The following is a 16,648-nucleotide window of genomic DNA, read 5'->3' as shown; positions in this document are numbered from 1 at the left end:
TTAGGGAGAGAATTGGTGCTTAATAGATGAGAGAAAAAGAACCTGAGAGATGGCTTTCCCAGGGCTTCTGCAGCCGAGCGAGACAATTTATCTTCTCCCTAACACTGATGGTAAGAGTCACTGGGGCACCTGACCTTAAGATGGAAGGCCCGATGGGGGTGTCAAGGCACCAGTAGTCACATCCATACACACATCTTTTCTAGAATTTGTGAAGAATCGAAGTATTTTTTTCAAGGAGAAAGAAAAGAATAAGTTAAATTGTTTATTCCTTCTCCAAAGTATTTTCTATTTACGGGCTTTTTACTTGTGTCAGAGGTGCCTGGCAGGAGGTGCTAAGGGCTACCTTGTCATCTCCCTGTTTTCAGGAGAAAAACATAAGCCTTTTCCATAAGCCTAGGGGTGATCTCAGCAGCCCTAGTTTATGTGTGTAGGCACCCATGCTTCCTTTCCTTTTGGCCTTGACCTCTGCCTCCTTGTGCCTCCCGGTCACCCAGCCAAGGGGTAGCCAAGCGAAGGGCACTCCCACAGAAGCCCTTGCAAGCTCCAGTAGTTACCTGGCAACAGTGACACTCACGCTAAAAGGAAACAAAACAGCAGTGGAAACCAGAGAGAGCAGCTCCTTCCAGAATCTACGAGAATGAAGGGCAGCGAGGCAAATAGCTCTTTTTATCAATGGCTTTTCATCCCCGCCCATACTGTTCTGAATCCCCAAACCCCAATTTCTATCATCGTCTTCTAAAAATAGCCTCCCTTCTGAGAGTTTAATTACAGCCACGGAAACTCACATGGAATAGCGAACTTGAGGAGATTCAGTAAGCGCCCCGCCCAACTCCAGTGTAGAACGCTCGGGAGTTAATCAACCCTAGTTTCCACCTGTGTGCATGTTGTATTCCCGTCCAGGGATGTATTCTGACCACCTAATTGCCTTCCGTAATAGCGCCCTAAATTCTGTGTATCTCACTTCTCGTACCTTACCCACAACTCCACAGGAAGTGGCCGTAGAGAGTGGAGCATAAACATCCTAGCTGATAACAGCTGACATTTACTGAATCCTGACTCTGTTCTCTGCTCTGAGCACTGCGCAGACATATTTAACTTATAAAACAGTCCTATGAGATCAATAATATTATCATCCCACTTTACAGATGAGGAAAACTGAGGGTCAGAGTGACTAACTGTCAAAGGTCATACATCTATTCAGGATCTGAACTCCCTTCAGGATTTGAACTCATGTTCATAACCACATTGTTAGGTAGATAAAAGGTGGGAGATAGTAGGATTTGCTAAGAGGGAGCTTGGCTGGTAAGGCAGAGGTGAAAATCAGCAAACTGTAAGAGTCAGTGGGTAAAAATTACTTATGTTAAAATCACCTAATGGAATATGCTAAGAAAAACTTACTCCTTGGTTAAAGTGGGCTTGTGTAATAGTAAGAGATGCTGATCGATCATTTTCAGCAGTCCTGTAAGGCTATATAAATGCCCACAGACCTTGGGGCATGGAAAAGCCAACCTATGGGGAGATGACCTTGAAGACCCTGTCATCCTCATCATTCTGATTCGAAAGGAAAAGCAACATGGACACGTGAGTCAGCACGAACAGAATGGACCTGGAGTGAGATGACCAGACTGACGTCCTGGATTGGTTGTCCACTCTTTATGACCTCAAAAAAGTCAAATCCATAAACATTTATTGTGTCTACGCCTTGCGCCAAGTACACTGATCTCAGAGCTGAGAAAATAAGAACTACCAGGCGTAGGCCAAGTTCTGAAGTGCAGTCATGGGCTCACAGAGCAGGGAAAATCGTGGACAATTTCCCACATTTTCCCTATCTATAGACAGAGAAAACTAGTAGCGACTTTTGTTGTTGTAAGCATCAAACAAGATAATGACTGTGAAAAAGATTTATGGACTGCATAATATGCCGTGCAAAGTCGATGATAAGAATGAACTCTTAAAATAAATCACATTTATTGCCACGGTTATTACCTACATGGCCTGGTCCCTGCCAACCTCTCCAACTTTATCTCCCACTAGGTCCCTGTCCCTCTACTTGGTCGTAGAGGCCAAAAATATTCTTGCCTTAGGGTCTTTGCACTGCCTTGAATGTACTTAATCCCGTTATCTGGACGGCTCACTCTTTCATTTCATTCAGAACTATGTTCGAAAGACCCAGTAGAGGTCCTCCGCGATCACCCTATCGAAAACACAGAACAGGTGTACACACACAGATACACCCATGCACACATATACACATGCATACGCACATGCACACAATACACACACAGACAGACAGACATGCTATACACTCAGATACATATTATACACACACACAAACACACACATAGACACATATGCACACACACAAACCAGTTTCTATTTCCCTATCCTGTTTTATTTTTCTTCAGAGTACTGTTTCTTCCTAAAATTATGTTTTTACATGTTTGCTCACATGTTTATTGTCTGACCCCACCCCCACCCCCCCGTTGGAAGGTAAGCTCTGTGAGGGCAGGGACTCAGTCTCATCGCCCATTCTATTTCTGGTGTCCGGAACAATTCCTGACTCAAAACACAGCTCCAAAATGACTGAGACGTAATTCACATACCATACAATTCCCCAATATAAAATGCAGAATTCAAAGTTTTTAGTATATTCAGAGTTCTGCAACCATCACCACAACCTTACAACACTTTCAACTGTCTGAAGAAGAAACCCCATGCCCCTCAGCAGTCACTTTCTATTCCCCCCCAAACCTCCACTCCACTCTCCCTAGGCTCTACTATACTTTCTCTTTCTATAAATTTGCTTGTTCTGGACATTTCATATAAACAGAATTATATAATAAGTGTTCTTTTGAACATTAAATTTTAATGAATGCATGAAAAATGTTAAATCCAATGATTTGCCATACATTCTAGATATCAATGGCCCCTCAGAAAGTTTGCTTTCATGAGTTTGGAGAAATCTAACATCCAATCTTGGAAATGGGGGATTAGTCTGGCAAAAATCTCATTTATTCAAGGTACACTTTTGTTTGTTGGTTTTTTCATAGTGACATTTTGACAGGGAGTTGAACAGAAGCTTCCCTTTGTAGTATCAACAGACAAAAGGGAGGGGTGACAGCAAATAAATACTTGAAATGAAATTCCAAGGGGCCTGTTTATTTATTTAAGAGACCAACTGTTTCCAAACACTCTCAACTATAAATTATTTCATTCAAACATAAGCAGAGGCCAGCAAAGCCTGGTGCGCTGACATGTTGATTACAAGTCATTCTTTATTCATATAAGCAGGACCCTGACCAGGCACTTTTGGTAGACATAATTCCACTCATCCGTGGATTTGAAAGCCATAACATGGCCTTTTATTATTTACGAGAATTTCATAATGGACTTCACTAACCCAAATGGCTTTCCCCTTCAATTATTCTAAATTAGTGAGGTTTAAGTGCATCGATACGCTCTCCTCTAACACATAACGTCAAACTACTTCTCATATTTGATTCACAAAGAGCAACTGACATCAGTATCGAAGTCAATCCATGAACTAAGTTCTTACAATTGGAATTGAATTTACAGGTATCAGGTAAAAGCTCTTGCCCAATGCTGTAATCCACGCCATAGCTTCCTAGTTTGAAAGCATCCTGGGCACAGGAGGCGCAGCGTTCCCTGAGGCAGCGTCCATCGTTCCAAACAAGTTTAATGCTGGAGTATTGTTCTTTAGAGTAACAACCCCCACCCTCCGAGTATCCTACTGTAAAGATTTTTCCCACACGACTGTCTCTCTGCATCTGTCTTCTTTTAGTCAAGTTCTGGCCTCTAGGGAATAAAAGGGAATCCTACTTTTTGCTGCTCAAAGCAAGTAAGTCTCTCAAATATCTGAAAACAGCTGGCCTCCCTAGGAATTCTTCCCTGAGCTCAGCCACCTTCAGGCCATCTTACAACTTGGTTTGCAAATCCTCTCTCAGCTGCACTCCTACACTGCTGCTGCTGCCACCCCCGCCCCCGCTTTTCTGATTGCCCACCATCGAAGCAATTCACTGCCATCTCTCAGTACAAATGTGTAATAATGGTATTTAATTGTAATCCTTTCCAATGAAAAGGGGTTCATACATGCCCTCTGTTAATTGTGGAAATAACCTCTTAAATGCAAACATCATGTATATGAATTATTGAGACTATATAGATGAAACCATTCATATTTAGGAAGTTCTGTGGGCTTTTTTTTTTCACTTTCATTTGTAGGTCAAGGACTGCTTTGAGCTAAAATGAGCAGATCCCATTTAAACAAAGGACAATATCCATTCAGGAGCTCTGCCCTGCACGTCCTATCTTTAGACACATGTAATTTCAACTGAAGTTATCATGAATTGAACCAGGAGAGCCAGAGTTATTTCAGCAGCTGTGAAAACAAAAGCAACAATAGCAAGCATCTTGTATCCATTTAATTTGGAGCTTTCTCGAGGAGAAAAAGTAAATCTCTGTGCTTCCCATTTAAAGATGTCACACAGAGAATGTCTTGTGTTTTCACAAGTCCTTCCAGTGGTAATCAGTGCTATAAGATAAGGGAAGAACTGACAGCCTATTTTTGTCAGAGCCACAGAGACACTATCTTAATGAGAATATTGCACATCAGGGTCTCATCTGTTTCCATCTTATACATTCGAACACGATAATGAGTTCACCCAGAAGTGAGCCAGTTTGGGGGCTTGAGTCCCACCGACTATGGCCACTCCTTAATTTCCAGACAGAGAGACATTTCTGGCCCAAAAGGAGAAGCATGAAGCGATAGGCAGCAGCATGTAGAAGAAAAGAAGGCACTGAAAGTTAACCAAGGCAGACTTTAAATCACGGCTCCACCATTTTTGATGGATGACCTAGGAGATTACTTAACCACGCTCAGTCTGTTTCTTCATCTAAAAATGGGGCTCTTGAAACCTACCTCAAAAGGTTGTTGTTGTGTGTGTATATGTGTGTGTGTGTGTGTGTGTGTATAATGTACAATATATATGTACGACAATGTACAATAATATATATAAAGTATAGTAAACAGGGACAGGAACTTAGTAAGTGCTCATTAGTAGTGACTAATAAATAAATTACAGATCAGAGAGTTGCTTGGTGAATGCAGAATTACAACACAGGGCATGGGATGTGTTTATGGGCTCTTTAAGAGTCTAATAAATTGTTCCCTTTCAATTCTATCTAAAGAACAGAGACCAGTCAGCTAAAACAGCCTGTCCTCTTTCCTGGACAACAATGAAACCACAGTGACACTTCCCAAATTTTCTATTTTCATGCTGTGTGCAGACAACATTTTTCCCTGGCACTGGGAATATTGTTTGTTTCAGATCCCTGCCTTTGCTAATGATTTTTCTTTCTTTATAATCAAAAGGAAGATTCTAAAGCCCACTGGCAAACTATTCCTTATACCTGAGGCTGGATTGCCTCTGAAGGTTATATATCTATATATCTATATGTCTATAGATATATACATATATACATATATACATATAGTCATAAAGGTGACACTTTTTCCTTAGAGTATCCTGTTCTTTCACCAAACTCATTTATTTGGGGATTCCTCTAATTGTGGATTGATAGCCCCCCAAAATCTACCATCGGTAAATAAATGTAGACTTCTCAGTTTTAGCTTTCAACACAAGTGCATTAAATGCCCTTATGGCTTATGAAATAGACAAAGAATCCTATATAATCCATGCTTTTAAGTTTGAGTTTATTCCCCCTCATTCTCGCCCAACAGTTCTAGATCGTTAACTCCACAGATGAGAAAACTGAGACCCAGAGAGATCTACTCCACCTAATGTCACACAGAGATATGACCTCCAAGCCAATACTCCCTCCACTCCATTCTACCTCCTGTCATGACAGCAGATTCGAGACTGAGCCATCTGATCGGACCTTCCTGAGAGATTACCTTGTTTCCTTGGCAACCATATGAGTCTGCACATCAAGCAGGCATGGGATTCAAGGCCCTGATATGGAACGTCTGCAGGTGGTTCCTTTCAGGAACAGCCTTTCCCGGCCTGAATAGGCTGCTCTTTCCGGCGATGCTTGGCCAGACAGGACAGTGGCAGCTTTGTCTCCTTCTTCCTATTTCCTCCTATTGTGCATCCACAAAAGGAGAACTGACTGTGCAGCAGAGTGACTACAGAAAGACGCTCAAGTTGGAACTGGGGACCATCCAAGTTGGTGGCTGCTGAGTCATGAGGAGATTCTTTGCTGCCACTTGTTCTTCTATCAAGCATGAGTGACTCAGTTCTTGTGGCAAGACACCTGGAAGCTATTTATCTTTTTCACTAAGAACTCATTCACAGGGTAAAAATGTAATAATGTTCATTTCCCATCACTCCATTGCCCCAAGAACCAAATTGCCACTAATTCAAAATGGTGCGGATTCAGCCATCACCTCACTGGGGCAACATTCTTCTGCAATAGCTATTTATGTCCCAGCACCATTTGAAACACCCTTCAGATCCTTTCTGAAATGTTCAGGTCCCAGAGAAGCAGCCTGATCTGATGAGAATTTCACTGGATGTGGGTTTGAGGTCAGTCAACCACCTTGGAGTCATGCCTTCCAACTCAAGCGATACCTCCCTCTGATCCTCAAACTTATTTCAGGACAAACTTCCTCAGATTAAGAGTCACAGCCCACTGCAGCTCTGCAACGTGCACTGCTCACTGTCGCAGGAAGAAGGCAGCTGAACATTTGATAGCACTTGCTTTGGACTTGCCAATGGCCTGACATGAGAACTCAGTCATCCTTCATGGCTTCTCTGTGCCTCAGTTTCCCAAACCAAAAATGAGGATATTTACCCCATGTTGAAATAAGGTAAATAAATGATGAAGTGAGGATAATTCCAGAAAGATGAGCAGTTGTAGTAACTACAAACCCTGCAAGAAGCCAGTAGAGGGGCAAAACTCTGAGCCTATTTAGACAGTGAGAACGTCCTTGGGTTTCCTCCCTCCGCCCTCACCCTCCCCTTCAGGGAGCCTGAGGGCTCAACTAAAAGAGTGACCACCAGGAAGAAAACCAGCCAAATGCTGCCCATGCTAACTCCCTCCGTCCAAGCAGACCAGGTGACAGTAGCTGATAAAATGTTTGTGGAGGACTTCAAGCTCCTGGGAGACCAATGCTACATAAATAGAAAGTGTTCTTACGTTGCAAAACGCTGGAGAATGGCTTCCCTGGAAGTCATTGCACCAGGCAGAGAATTGATGAAGTAATTTCCTTTCCTTTCTTCTGATCTCTGGCTAAAAGTTTCTCAGTCATTTAAGGAGGATTTAATCCACTAGCGGACTGTCCCCATTTGAGGACTGCAGGGCTAAAGTTAGTACTGACCTGAACACAACAACCACAAGAGGGAACAGACCACAGTTTCTCTCAGCCATTGCAAACCTGCCAGTTGGCACACCTGTTCCTTCTCCAGAGTTTGGGGGACACAGTTTTCCGCCAGGGTTTCTCCTTTGAAATGCTTTCAAGCCAGAGCAGGCTTCGCACAAAGTCTCCACTGTCCCTTTTCCCATGCCTGATTTTCACTGCCTTCAAGGGACCTTCCTCACTGGCACGGTGCTTTGCCATCACCATTAGTCGCTACCCCAGTGACATACCGTAGCCCTTCGAAAGACCCTCTTTAACAGCCAATTCCAATTGTAAGGTGCTGGGGAAGTCTCGCCAGGGGTTAAGGAAGAAATTTCGAGATTGATAGACCCACTCTCTTCCCTTCAAATGACTCCATAAAAGTATCTTCCAATAGAGGCCTTCATATTCGTTTATTTCTGAGGGCTACAGCTATGTGGTCCAGAGAGGAAGGACCAAGAGAGGGAGTGGACCCACGAATTAGCTGATAAAATTGGGTGCATTCCGCTTAGAGAAAGAATATCTCAAGGAGATGCAAAGGTGCTTTCAGATACGTGAACGTGTGTTATTATAGTTCAGTTTTTATGATAACAAACAACAGAAACCCATTCGAGCTAGCTCAAGTAAAACGGGATTGTGACAGGGTTTCTTAAGGGAAATTCGGGGAAATCCAAGAGATGGAGCCATAGGCCCAGGCCTCCTGGAGAAATGGGTAGGACTGTGGATTTGAATTTAAGGTGGTCTAGACACCACAGTAGCAGAAGCTCAAGTGCCTTTTTATAGAAAGTTGCCTTTAACATGACTCATCTACGGGCCGGCCATCTGCTTCCTCCTCTAACACTAGCAACTTCTTTCCAAGCTGCTGCATTTAAATACCATTGAGAATCCCAGTGGCTTGGCACACTTTCTTTTCCAAAGACTTTTTTTTTTAATCTTTTCGAAGAGTTTTAGGTTCACAGCAAAACCAAGAGGAAGGTATAGAGATTCCCCATGTACCCTCAGCCCCTACTCATGCACTGCCTCCCCCATTATCAACATCCCAGACCAGAGTGGTACATTTGTCACAACTGATGAACCTACACGGACATTTCGTTATCGCCCAAAGTCCATAGTTTACACTAGGGTTCACTTGTGGTAGTGTGTATTCTATGGGTTTGGACAAATGTATAATGACATATATCCGTCATTCAGTATCATACAGAGTATTTTCACTGCCCTAAAAATTCCCTGGACTCTGCCTGTTCATCTCTCCTCCCCCCGCCTCCAACCCTTGGTGACCACTGATCTTTTTACTATCTCCATAGTTTTTGCCTTTTTCAGAATGTCATACAGTAGGAATCAAACAGTATGTAACTTTTTCAGACTGACTTCTTTCACTTAGCAAAATGCATTAAGTTTCCTCCATGTCTTTTCATATCTTGATAGTTCATTTAATTTTACTGCTGAATAATATTCTATTGTCTAGATAAACCACAGTTTATTTATCTATTCATCTACTGAAGAACATCTTAGTTGCTTCCAAGTCTTGGCAATTATGAATAAAGCTGCCCTAAACATTCACTTGCAGGGTTTTGTGTAGACATAAATTTTCAACTCCTTTGGATAAATACCAAGAAGCAAGATTGCTAGATCATATGGTAAGAGTATATTTAATTTTGTAAGAAACCACCAAACTGTCTGCCGAAGTGACTGCACCATTTTGCATTTCCACCAGCCATGAGCGAGAGAGTTCCTATTGCTCCACATCTTCACCAGCACTTGGTATTGTCAGTGTTCTGGAATTTGCCTATTTTTCTAAGTATGTAATGGAATTTATTGTTTTAATTTGCATTTCCCTAATGACATATGATGTGGAGCATTTTTTCATCTGCTCCAGTCTGTGGCTTAAGAAGCACGACCTTCAGAGCCTGGTTTTGAGCCTGGGTTTGACCCCTGACTCTGCCTCTCCCCACATGTGTGACCTTGGGCAAGAAACTTGATCTCCCCAAGCCTAAGTTTCCTCATCCGTAAAGTAAAAATCAGTTTTACTTCAAAAGATTGTTGAAGAATTAAATGAGATAATAAATGTAAAAGCACTTTGCATATTGCTAAATAAAGCTATTATTATTACTAACATCATCATCATTTTTATTCTTGTAACTCAACATCACATGGTTAGTGGCAGAATTTGGCTTCCATAGTAGGCTCCTTATCCAGCGATCTTTAAACTACCCCTTAGCGAATCTTTGTTGGATTGTGTTTTCAATTTAGCTGAAGAAACCACTTATTTAATATGCCTGCCAAAATTGCATAATCTGACTCCAATCATGAAGGAACATCAGACAAAACCAAATTTGAGGGACATGCTAAAAAATAACTGGCCTAAATTCTTCAAAAATGTCAATGTTGTGAAAATCAAAGAAAAGCCAGAAAACTGCTCCAGATGTATGATTCTGGATTGGATCCTGGGCCAGAAAGAAAGCATTGCGATAAAAAAAAAATTATGAGAACAATTGAGAAAATGCAAGATCTGTAATTAGATAATAGTATGTCATTGTTAAATATCTCGAGTGAATATTCTTCTCAGAAAATATACACTGAAGTAGTATTTAGGGACAAAGGGTATAATTTCTGAGACTTGTCAAATAGTTCAGAAAAACACACATATATATTATTATATATAAAACATATATATACAATATATGTTTGGCAAAATTTCCAGGTAATTCTCTGCTTGGGGCTTTATTCTATAAAAGGCCTGTGATTTCTTATTGTCCTTTATTAAATGAGGCCTCACACAGAAACTGGTAATTTCTTTATATTCTCCTCCTCACATACCAGTGAGAACACAATGCTCATTATAGTGTTGCAAATGAGTTTTCACAAATTATATAGAATATGATGAGAGAGAGAGAGAGAGAGAGAGAGAGAGAAATTGAGAGGAGGGGGAGAAAGAATGATAAAACGAATTTGGCAAAATGTTATAAGTACCCACTACATGAAGTCATTATGTATGATAATAACACCCAATATTATATAAGACTTTACAGTTTACAGCATACATTCATGTGACTGCCCATTTGATTTGATTCTTGCTGAATTCTCAGTGAAGTACAATGAAACCATAGCTTATAGGGATAGGGTGGGGAGGAGGGATCTAAAATTTCAACCAGGAAGGCAAAAAATCATGAACTTTTTTTAAAATTACCCTCTTAGAATACTTTTTTTGTTTGCTATGTTATCCTGTACACACAAAGGGTTTGGCCTTATGTCTGGGGCCAGATCATGACAAAGATGTGATTCTGTAATTGCTGTATTTGCTTATTCAGAGTATATAGACCGAGGGACGCAAAATTCTCAAACTGTAAGGGGTACACGGGACCTCAGATCTGCTGAGGAAACAGAATGTCCGATTCTGACATTGCACACTCACTCCAGACCTGATGCTCGCTCCTTGAGGAGAATGTTCCACACAATTGCCCACCATCTTTAAATATCTCTCTCTCCCTCAATGAACTGGTTTGGCTTTGCTGAGTGCATGCTGCTGAAGTGGAGACAGTTCAATGTGCATATATAATGGGACTCAGGTAAAGCAGTGTGCAGGGGTTTATTGAATCTATTCTCACCTGTTTCCAGGTGCCTTCCAAAGCTACAGAGGATGGAAGCAAAACACTACCTTTTCCAAATTCTAGTTAGAGGACCGGATACAGCTTAAGTTAGATGTAGTCATAAGAGATTTGGAAGGTAGAAGTGGGCTGAAAGCTGTCTTCTTGCTGTTTTTGCTGCTTTCATCTGGCAGAGAAGATTTTCGTGTCATCGGCATCCCGTCTCTGTCTTCACAGATGTTCAGAGGCGTCCAGGCAATAGAGATCACCAGACTCCACATCCTACTGTCCAGACAATTTGAGAGAGAAATAGCAGTTGCCTCTTGTAATGCTGTCTTTCTGACCTCTAGATGTATGCTGCTGTGTCTGGAAAGTCAGTGGTTCCAACCTCTGATAGCCCTTCCTGATGGGGACAGAGGTCACCATTCCCCTTGTGGGTAAGTTCTACAAAGTTCTAGGAGTTTCTGGAGGCCCAGCCTAAAGCCCACTCCTCCCAACTCTTCCACTAATTTTGGAAGCACCCGATCTCCTATATTAATCCCTCTTTCTAGTTAAAATACCTGGAGTAGATTTTGCTTCTTGAATTGAACCCTAATTAATTTTTCTCTGTTTCCCAGATACAGAGAGATAGGCTACAAGAGGTTAAAATGGTGCAGTGCTCAAGCGAAGTTCTCATACAAACACAATCGCTGGGAGCTAGTACACCTGGGCCATGGACTTGAAGCTGACTCTGGGCGTCTAGAATATCTTTCTCTTTTAGATCCCCCAGGCCTAAAACAGAAAGATGGCACCTCTGCACAGACTGTGTAAGGGTGCCTAACACTGACCAACCGCAACAAATAATGTGTTCAAATTATTAGTCGACAGCTTCACTTCGGGAAATTAAAGCAAGTTTCCCTACATTATCAGTTCATTTTCCTACTCCCTAAGGCAAGAAAGAGGGGAGTTCTGAGAGGGGAGTTCTCTAGACAGAAACGAATTGGGTGACGTTAAATCTCCAGATTAAATAATGAAGAGTAGGGGTTCAGAAAATAGTCAGCAGGAAATGTAACCAGAAGCAGGGGCTCAGAACCCAAGTACCTATAAACAAATTCAGTCTCTATCTTCTGAAAAGACAAAAAGAGAAAAGGTAAGTAAAAAATAGAGTCCACATCTATTCAACCTACAGGACTATTCCTCAATTTTCACAACGAATTCAAGAGACAAGTGCTATTATTATCACCACATCCTGGGTGAGGGGACTCAAGGGAAGTGAAGCCACCTCTCAAGGTCACAGATATGAAACATCCTAACCCAGGTGCAGGAACAGGTACCCTAACCCAGGCTTCTCTAACGCCAAAGTCTGCTCCTTTAACCACTTGCAAAATAATGCAGCTCTCCACAAGGTGAGTGAGTGTCAGTGTTTTTTCCATTCCCCAAAATAGTGTTTTCTAAAGCTGAAAGAGACAACCATTGATTAAACCCAGCAGCCCTCATTAATCAGTTTCTTGAGTGAAAAATAAAACAGCAGGTTCCAGCAGTTTTATTCTCCGCTGCCTTACTAGGAGAGGGAAGGGGACAGGAAGGAAATTAGCATCAAGACCCAAGACGACCGATTCAAATCCATCCTTCCCGCATCCGTAGCCAGCTAACCCTGGATCCCCAACTACCAGTTCCCCAGCCCAAAAACTCCTGCACCCAATTCTGAACCCGTGAAGGATTTCCAATCCCTATAACCATTTATTTCTTCGAAGCGAATGAAGGCCACACGGTTTTGTTTCCGTAATATTAACAACGAGTTTTCCTCAACAGCAACTGACTATAATTCTCAAGGTGGAACGACAACGGATCTGTCACTCCCTCACCTGCCCCTTTGCACCTTTGGTCCAGGTGTTCCTGCTGCTTTTGGTTACAGGGCCAAGGTTCTGACACTCCTCACTGCCACCACACAAATGCCTGGGGATTTATTCATAGAGGACACCTGAGCCTTCACAGCTCACTGTTGCAAAAAATTTTTTGGAATCTCTGGGAGTTATAATCTTTTCTCATTTTTCTTTTCTGCTGATAAATTCTGGAGAGCAGGTAGGGATAGCAGGAAGCCATCCACCATCTTACGGGGGGGACGACAGCTATGTGACCTTCTCAGCCAGTATAATTTTAATCATGGTCTGTTGATATCAGCTTCCAGAAATATGGCCTCGATGTGTCTTTCTATTCCTGCTCCATGCTGAATACTCTAAGGAGAGTCTTCTGAGTCTCGCTAGGGAGGAGGAAAGCTATAACTAAATCCCAGCTATGAATGTATATTTTGGTGGAAATGCATAGAACTTTTATTTCATTTGCAAAGGCAACTGGAAAACACTTGAATCTGAGAAGTCCACGAGCTTTGAAATAAGATAATTTTAAACTAAAATTTGCGGACATGAAGGTATTTGCAAATGTCAGCAAAATCAGCCAAAAAAAAAAAAGTTCCATTTTGCTGAATTCCACTGATTCCTTCCAATAATGTTCATCGAATATTTCTGTATTTTCTAAGGTGACCCTTGGATTAGCAATAAGGCTAGTCATATCTTTATTTCTGGGATTGATACCCATGATCTTCTTGTACGAAAATGTTCAAAGGATTTATCACGATTCAATAGCATTTCTATAATAATGCCACTCTCACTCATGTGCATTCCTTTCCTGGGGCAAGAGGGTGGAGCCTCAAGGGTGGAATTATGCATAGTGCTGGTGTTGTCTCCCAGAATGCATCTCACCCATGCACACCAGCTGACGTGTGTCTCAGTGAGCAAAAAACTGAGAAGCAGTGTTCTACGCCTGCCTCATTCTGACTTGATTACAATTTGTTGTTTGCATGCTTAACCACGCCTACTACAGAACCTCAGACATGAGGAGGTGACAGCACAGCAGGTTCTGGACTAAGACTGTCTAGGAAGAAAAATCAAACTCTGCCATATGATATGGAGCAAGTTTCCAAATCCCTCCCTTTTCTTATCTTATTTCATAGGTTATGAGGATTCAGTGTGATAATTTTAAGGTGCTTAGCACAGTGCCTGTCACATGGTTATTAATATTAGCTGATATCACCAGCTTTTAGTAATTATAGGAGGCACTTGGAAAATGCTGAACAAATATATGAATGACCAATCCTCTGGTGTATTAAGAGCAGAAAATGACCAAGAAATAGGGTGGAATTAGCCAATTTATCCACCACTTATGTGCTGTTCTTGGTCAAATACTGCCATACTTTGTTTTTGCTACTAAAGCACATACATTATTGTCACATATCCTGAGGTGGCAGTGAGGTACTATATGCAGCACACTGTCTCACTTGGCAGTTAATAACCAACATTGGCAAGAACTTCGGCCACGATCAGGAATACCTTTTGTGGTTATGCCAAAGAATTTTCTTCCAGAAATGTAAACTGTCTCTGGTGGGAATCAATCTAGCAATTCTGATCTCAAGTAGCATTAGAATAAATCAGTTTCAGGAATAATGGGAAATCAAGAAATTTTATTCTTGATTTGTCTCCAGAAATTCTACAGGGGACATATTTAAAATAACCCTCAGCCGACAACTCAGCAGGGTGACCAGTTGGACAGCAGCCATTTAAAAACATTCATGTTTTAAGAAAAGTTGTTGAGAAATTCCTTCTCGAATATTCTTTAGAAATGCTGTGATGAAAGAAAAAATGATGCATATGTGATTAATGATTCTATCTTGCTTTCCCACCAAAATTCAAAGTAAAAATCACAGACTTGTCACATTTTCTCACATCTTTGGGCCTTTGCTCATACCGTCCCCTCAGCCTGGAATGTTCTCCACACCCCCATCCTGTTCCCACCCACCCTCATCATCCCAACAAATCAGAGTAGTATAGTGCAGAGGTTAGTGGCATGGGTTCAAATGCCAGCTCCACATTTCCCTAGTCAGGTGACTTTGGGCAAGTTACTTAATTTCTCTGTGACTCAGATTCCTATGGGGATGATGATCGTACCAACCTCGTAGGGTTTTGGAAAAAATTAAATAGGTTAATACATGGAAAATTCTTAGAATAGGACAGTTTGTGGAATATGGTAAGCATTATATAATTGCTGTCATCATTATTCTTCAAATCCTAGCTCCCGCTTTAGACCCTTGTGAAGGTTCTTTCATTCCCCTGGGCAGAGTTACACACTGTCTCCTCCATGCTTGCACTTGTCTCTACTATAGTAAGGACCACGTTCAAGTACAACCATTGGTGTGTGTGTCTGCCTTGCCACTGTGCAAAAATATGAGGAATGAAAACACCATCATTTTACCCTGAGAGTCTTCGGGCCTTTCGACAGAGCCATGAACATGACGGATGCACAATAAATATTTGGCTAACATATGAATGCATTAATGAAATGTTATTTAAGCTTTTCATATTTCCCATCAATCAGTATTTCTCCCTCTTTGCATAAAACTGTTCAGTGATTGCTGTTGCTATGGCTGCTTCTAAAGTCAAACCAGGTAAGGTTTCGAACTCTCTCTGAGTTTGTACAATAATCATTGGCATCATAAGAATTTATCATTAGCACCATTAACAGAGTGGATTAATGTTATCGCTGAGCCGGCAGGCTGACTCTGCCCAGCATGTGTTGTCTCTAGAGATGAACCTTAAAGTTTTCTCAGGCAGATATTCAAGCACCGCCCCTCTCCAGCGCTGCTGGGACATGGGACATGTCACAGTTCCGAGAGAAGTGCTTAGTCACAGTCAGTCTGCAAATGGAGAAAGGCCTTGGCAGGAATACAATCCAAAGAGACACTAAGAATAAACAGTCCATCGAAGGCCAAGGGAACTTCCCCTTGTGAAAGTGAGAAGGGGATGATGAAATACGCAGCTTCCTGGCAACGAAAAGATGACAACCTCTCTGAGCTGGGCTTCCAGCGAGAAATGGGGAAGGCAGAGTAGAACAGCAGGGAAAGCACCGGGTGTGGGATCAAAAGACTCAAAGCTTCATTCTCCATTTGGAGAGCTGACTTTCTCCTCTTTAACATGGAGAATCGAATGATGAAAACTCTAAATCGCCCTATAAACTTAAGCAGTGATTCCGTGTGTAGCTGAGAAAGGCCCCTTTACGCCCGAACTCATGGAAGCAGCTTCCACTCTGAAAAAGGCCTGTCTTCTTCACTCTGGAATTGAAAGAGGCATCTCTGCCTCCTCTTCACTTAAATTAGTAAGTTCTGAAGAAGTGTAGCCGGACAATAGGCTTTAAGGTTGTCTTGGGATAAAACTATTTTTTATTAGGAATCTTTGGCCTAACAAAAGTGGCTTTTCTTTGGCCACAATAGCTTTGACATATATGAAACTGCACAGTGTGACTTACACCCCGTGTGGATTTTTCTTACCTTAAAAGCAAATATTTAAGGTGCAAACTGCCAGTGGTGTGCTTTGGGAGCCGGTCACCTCTGGCTGGCAAGAGCTGATTTTACATATTCTTTCTCATCTTCATATTCAGTGACCCTGGCAATTGACACAAATGCTATAAATTAGGATATTTTTTCTCTCCAAAAACTGGCTTACCAGCCCACAACTGATTGAGCCCCTGAAGAACTCAAGATTTCTCCAGCCATCACTCTCTACTCCGAATACCACAAAAAGGAAATCACACTCATAAATATTAGATGGGGATATTACAGAGGTACAACACTGTGGGAATAGGAAAAAAAAAAAAAAAA

This window comes from Pteropus medius, unplaced genomic scaffold, assembly GCF_902729225.1.
Source record: "Pteropus medius unplaced genomic scaffold, Ma_sr-lr_union100, whole genome shotgun sequence".
NCBI classification, from domain to species: Eukaryota; Metazoa; Chordata; class Mammalia; order Chiroptera; family Pteropodidae; genus Pteropus; species Pteropus medius.
This window is presented reverse-complemented; position numbering follows the sequence as displayed.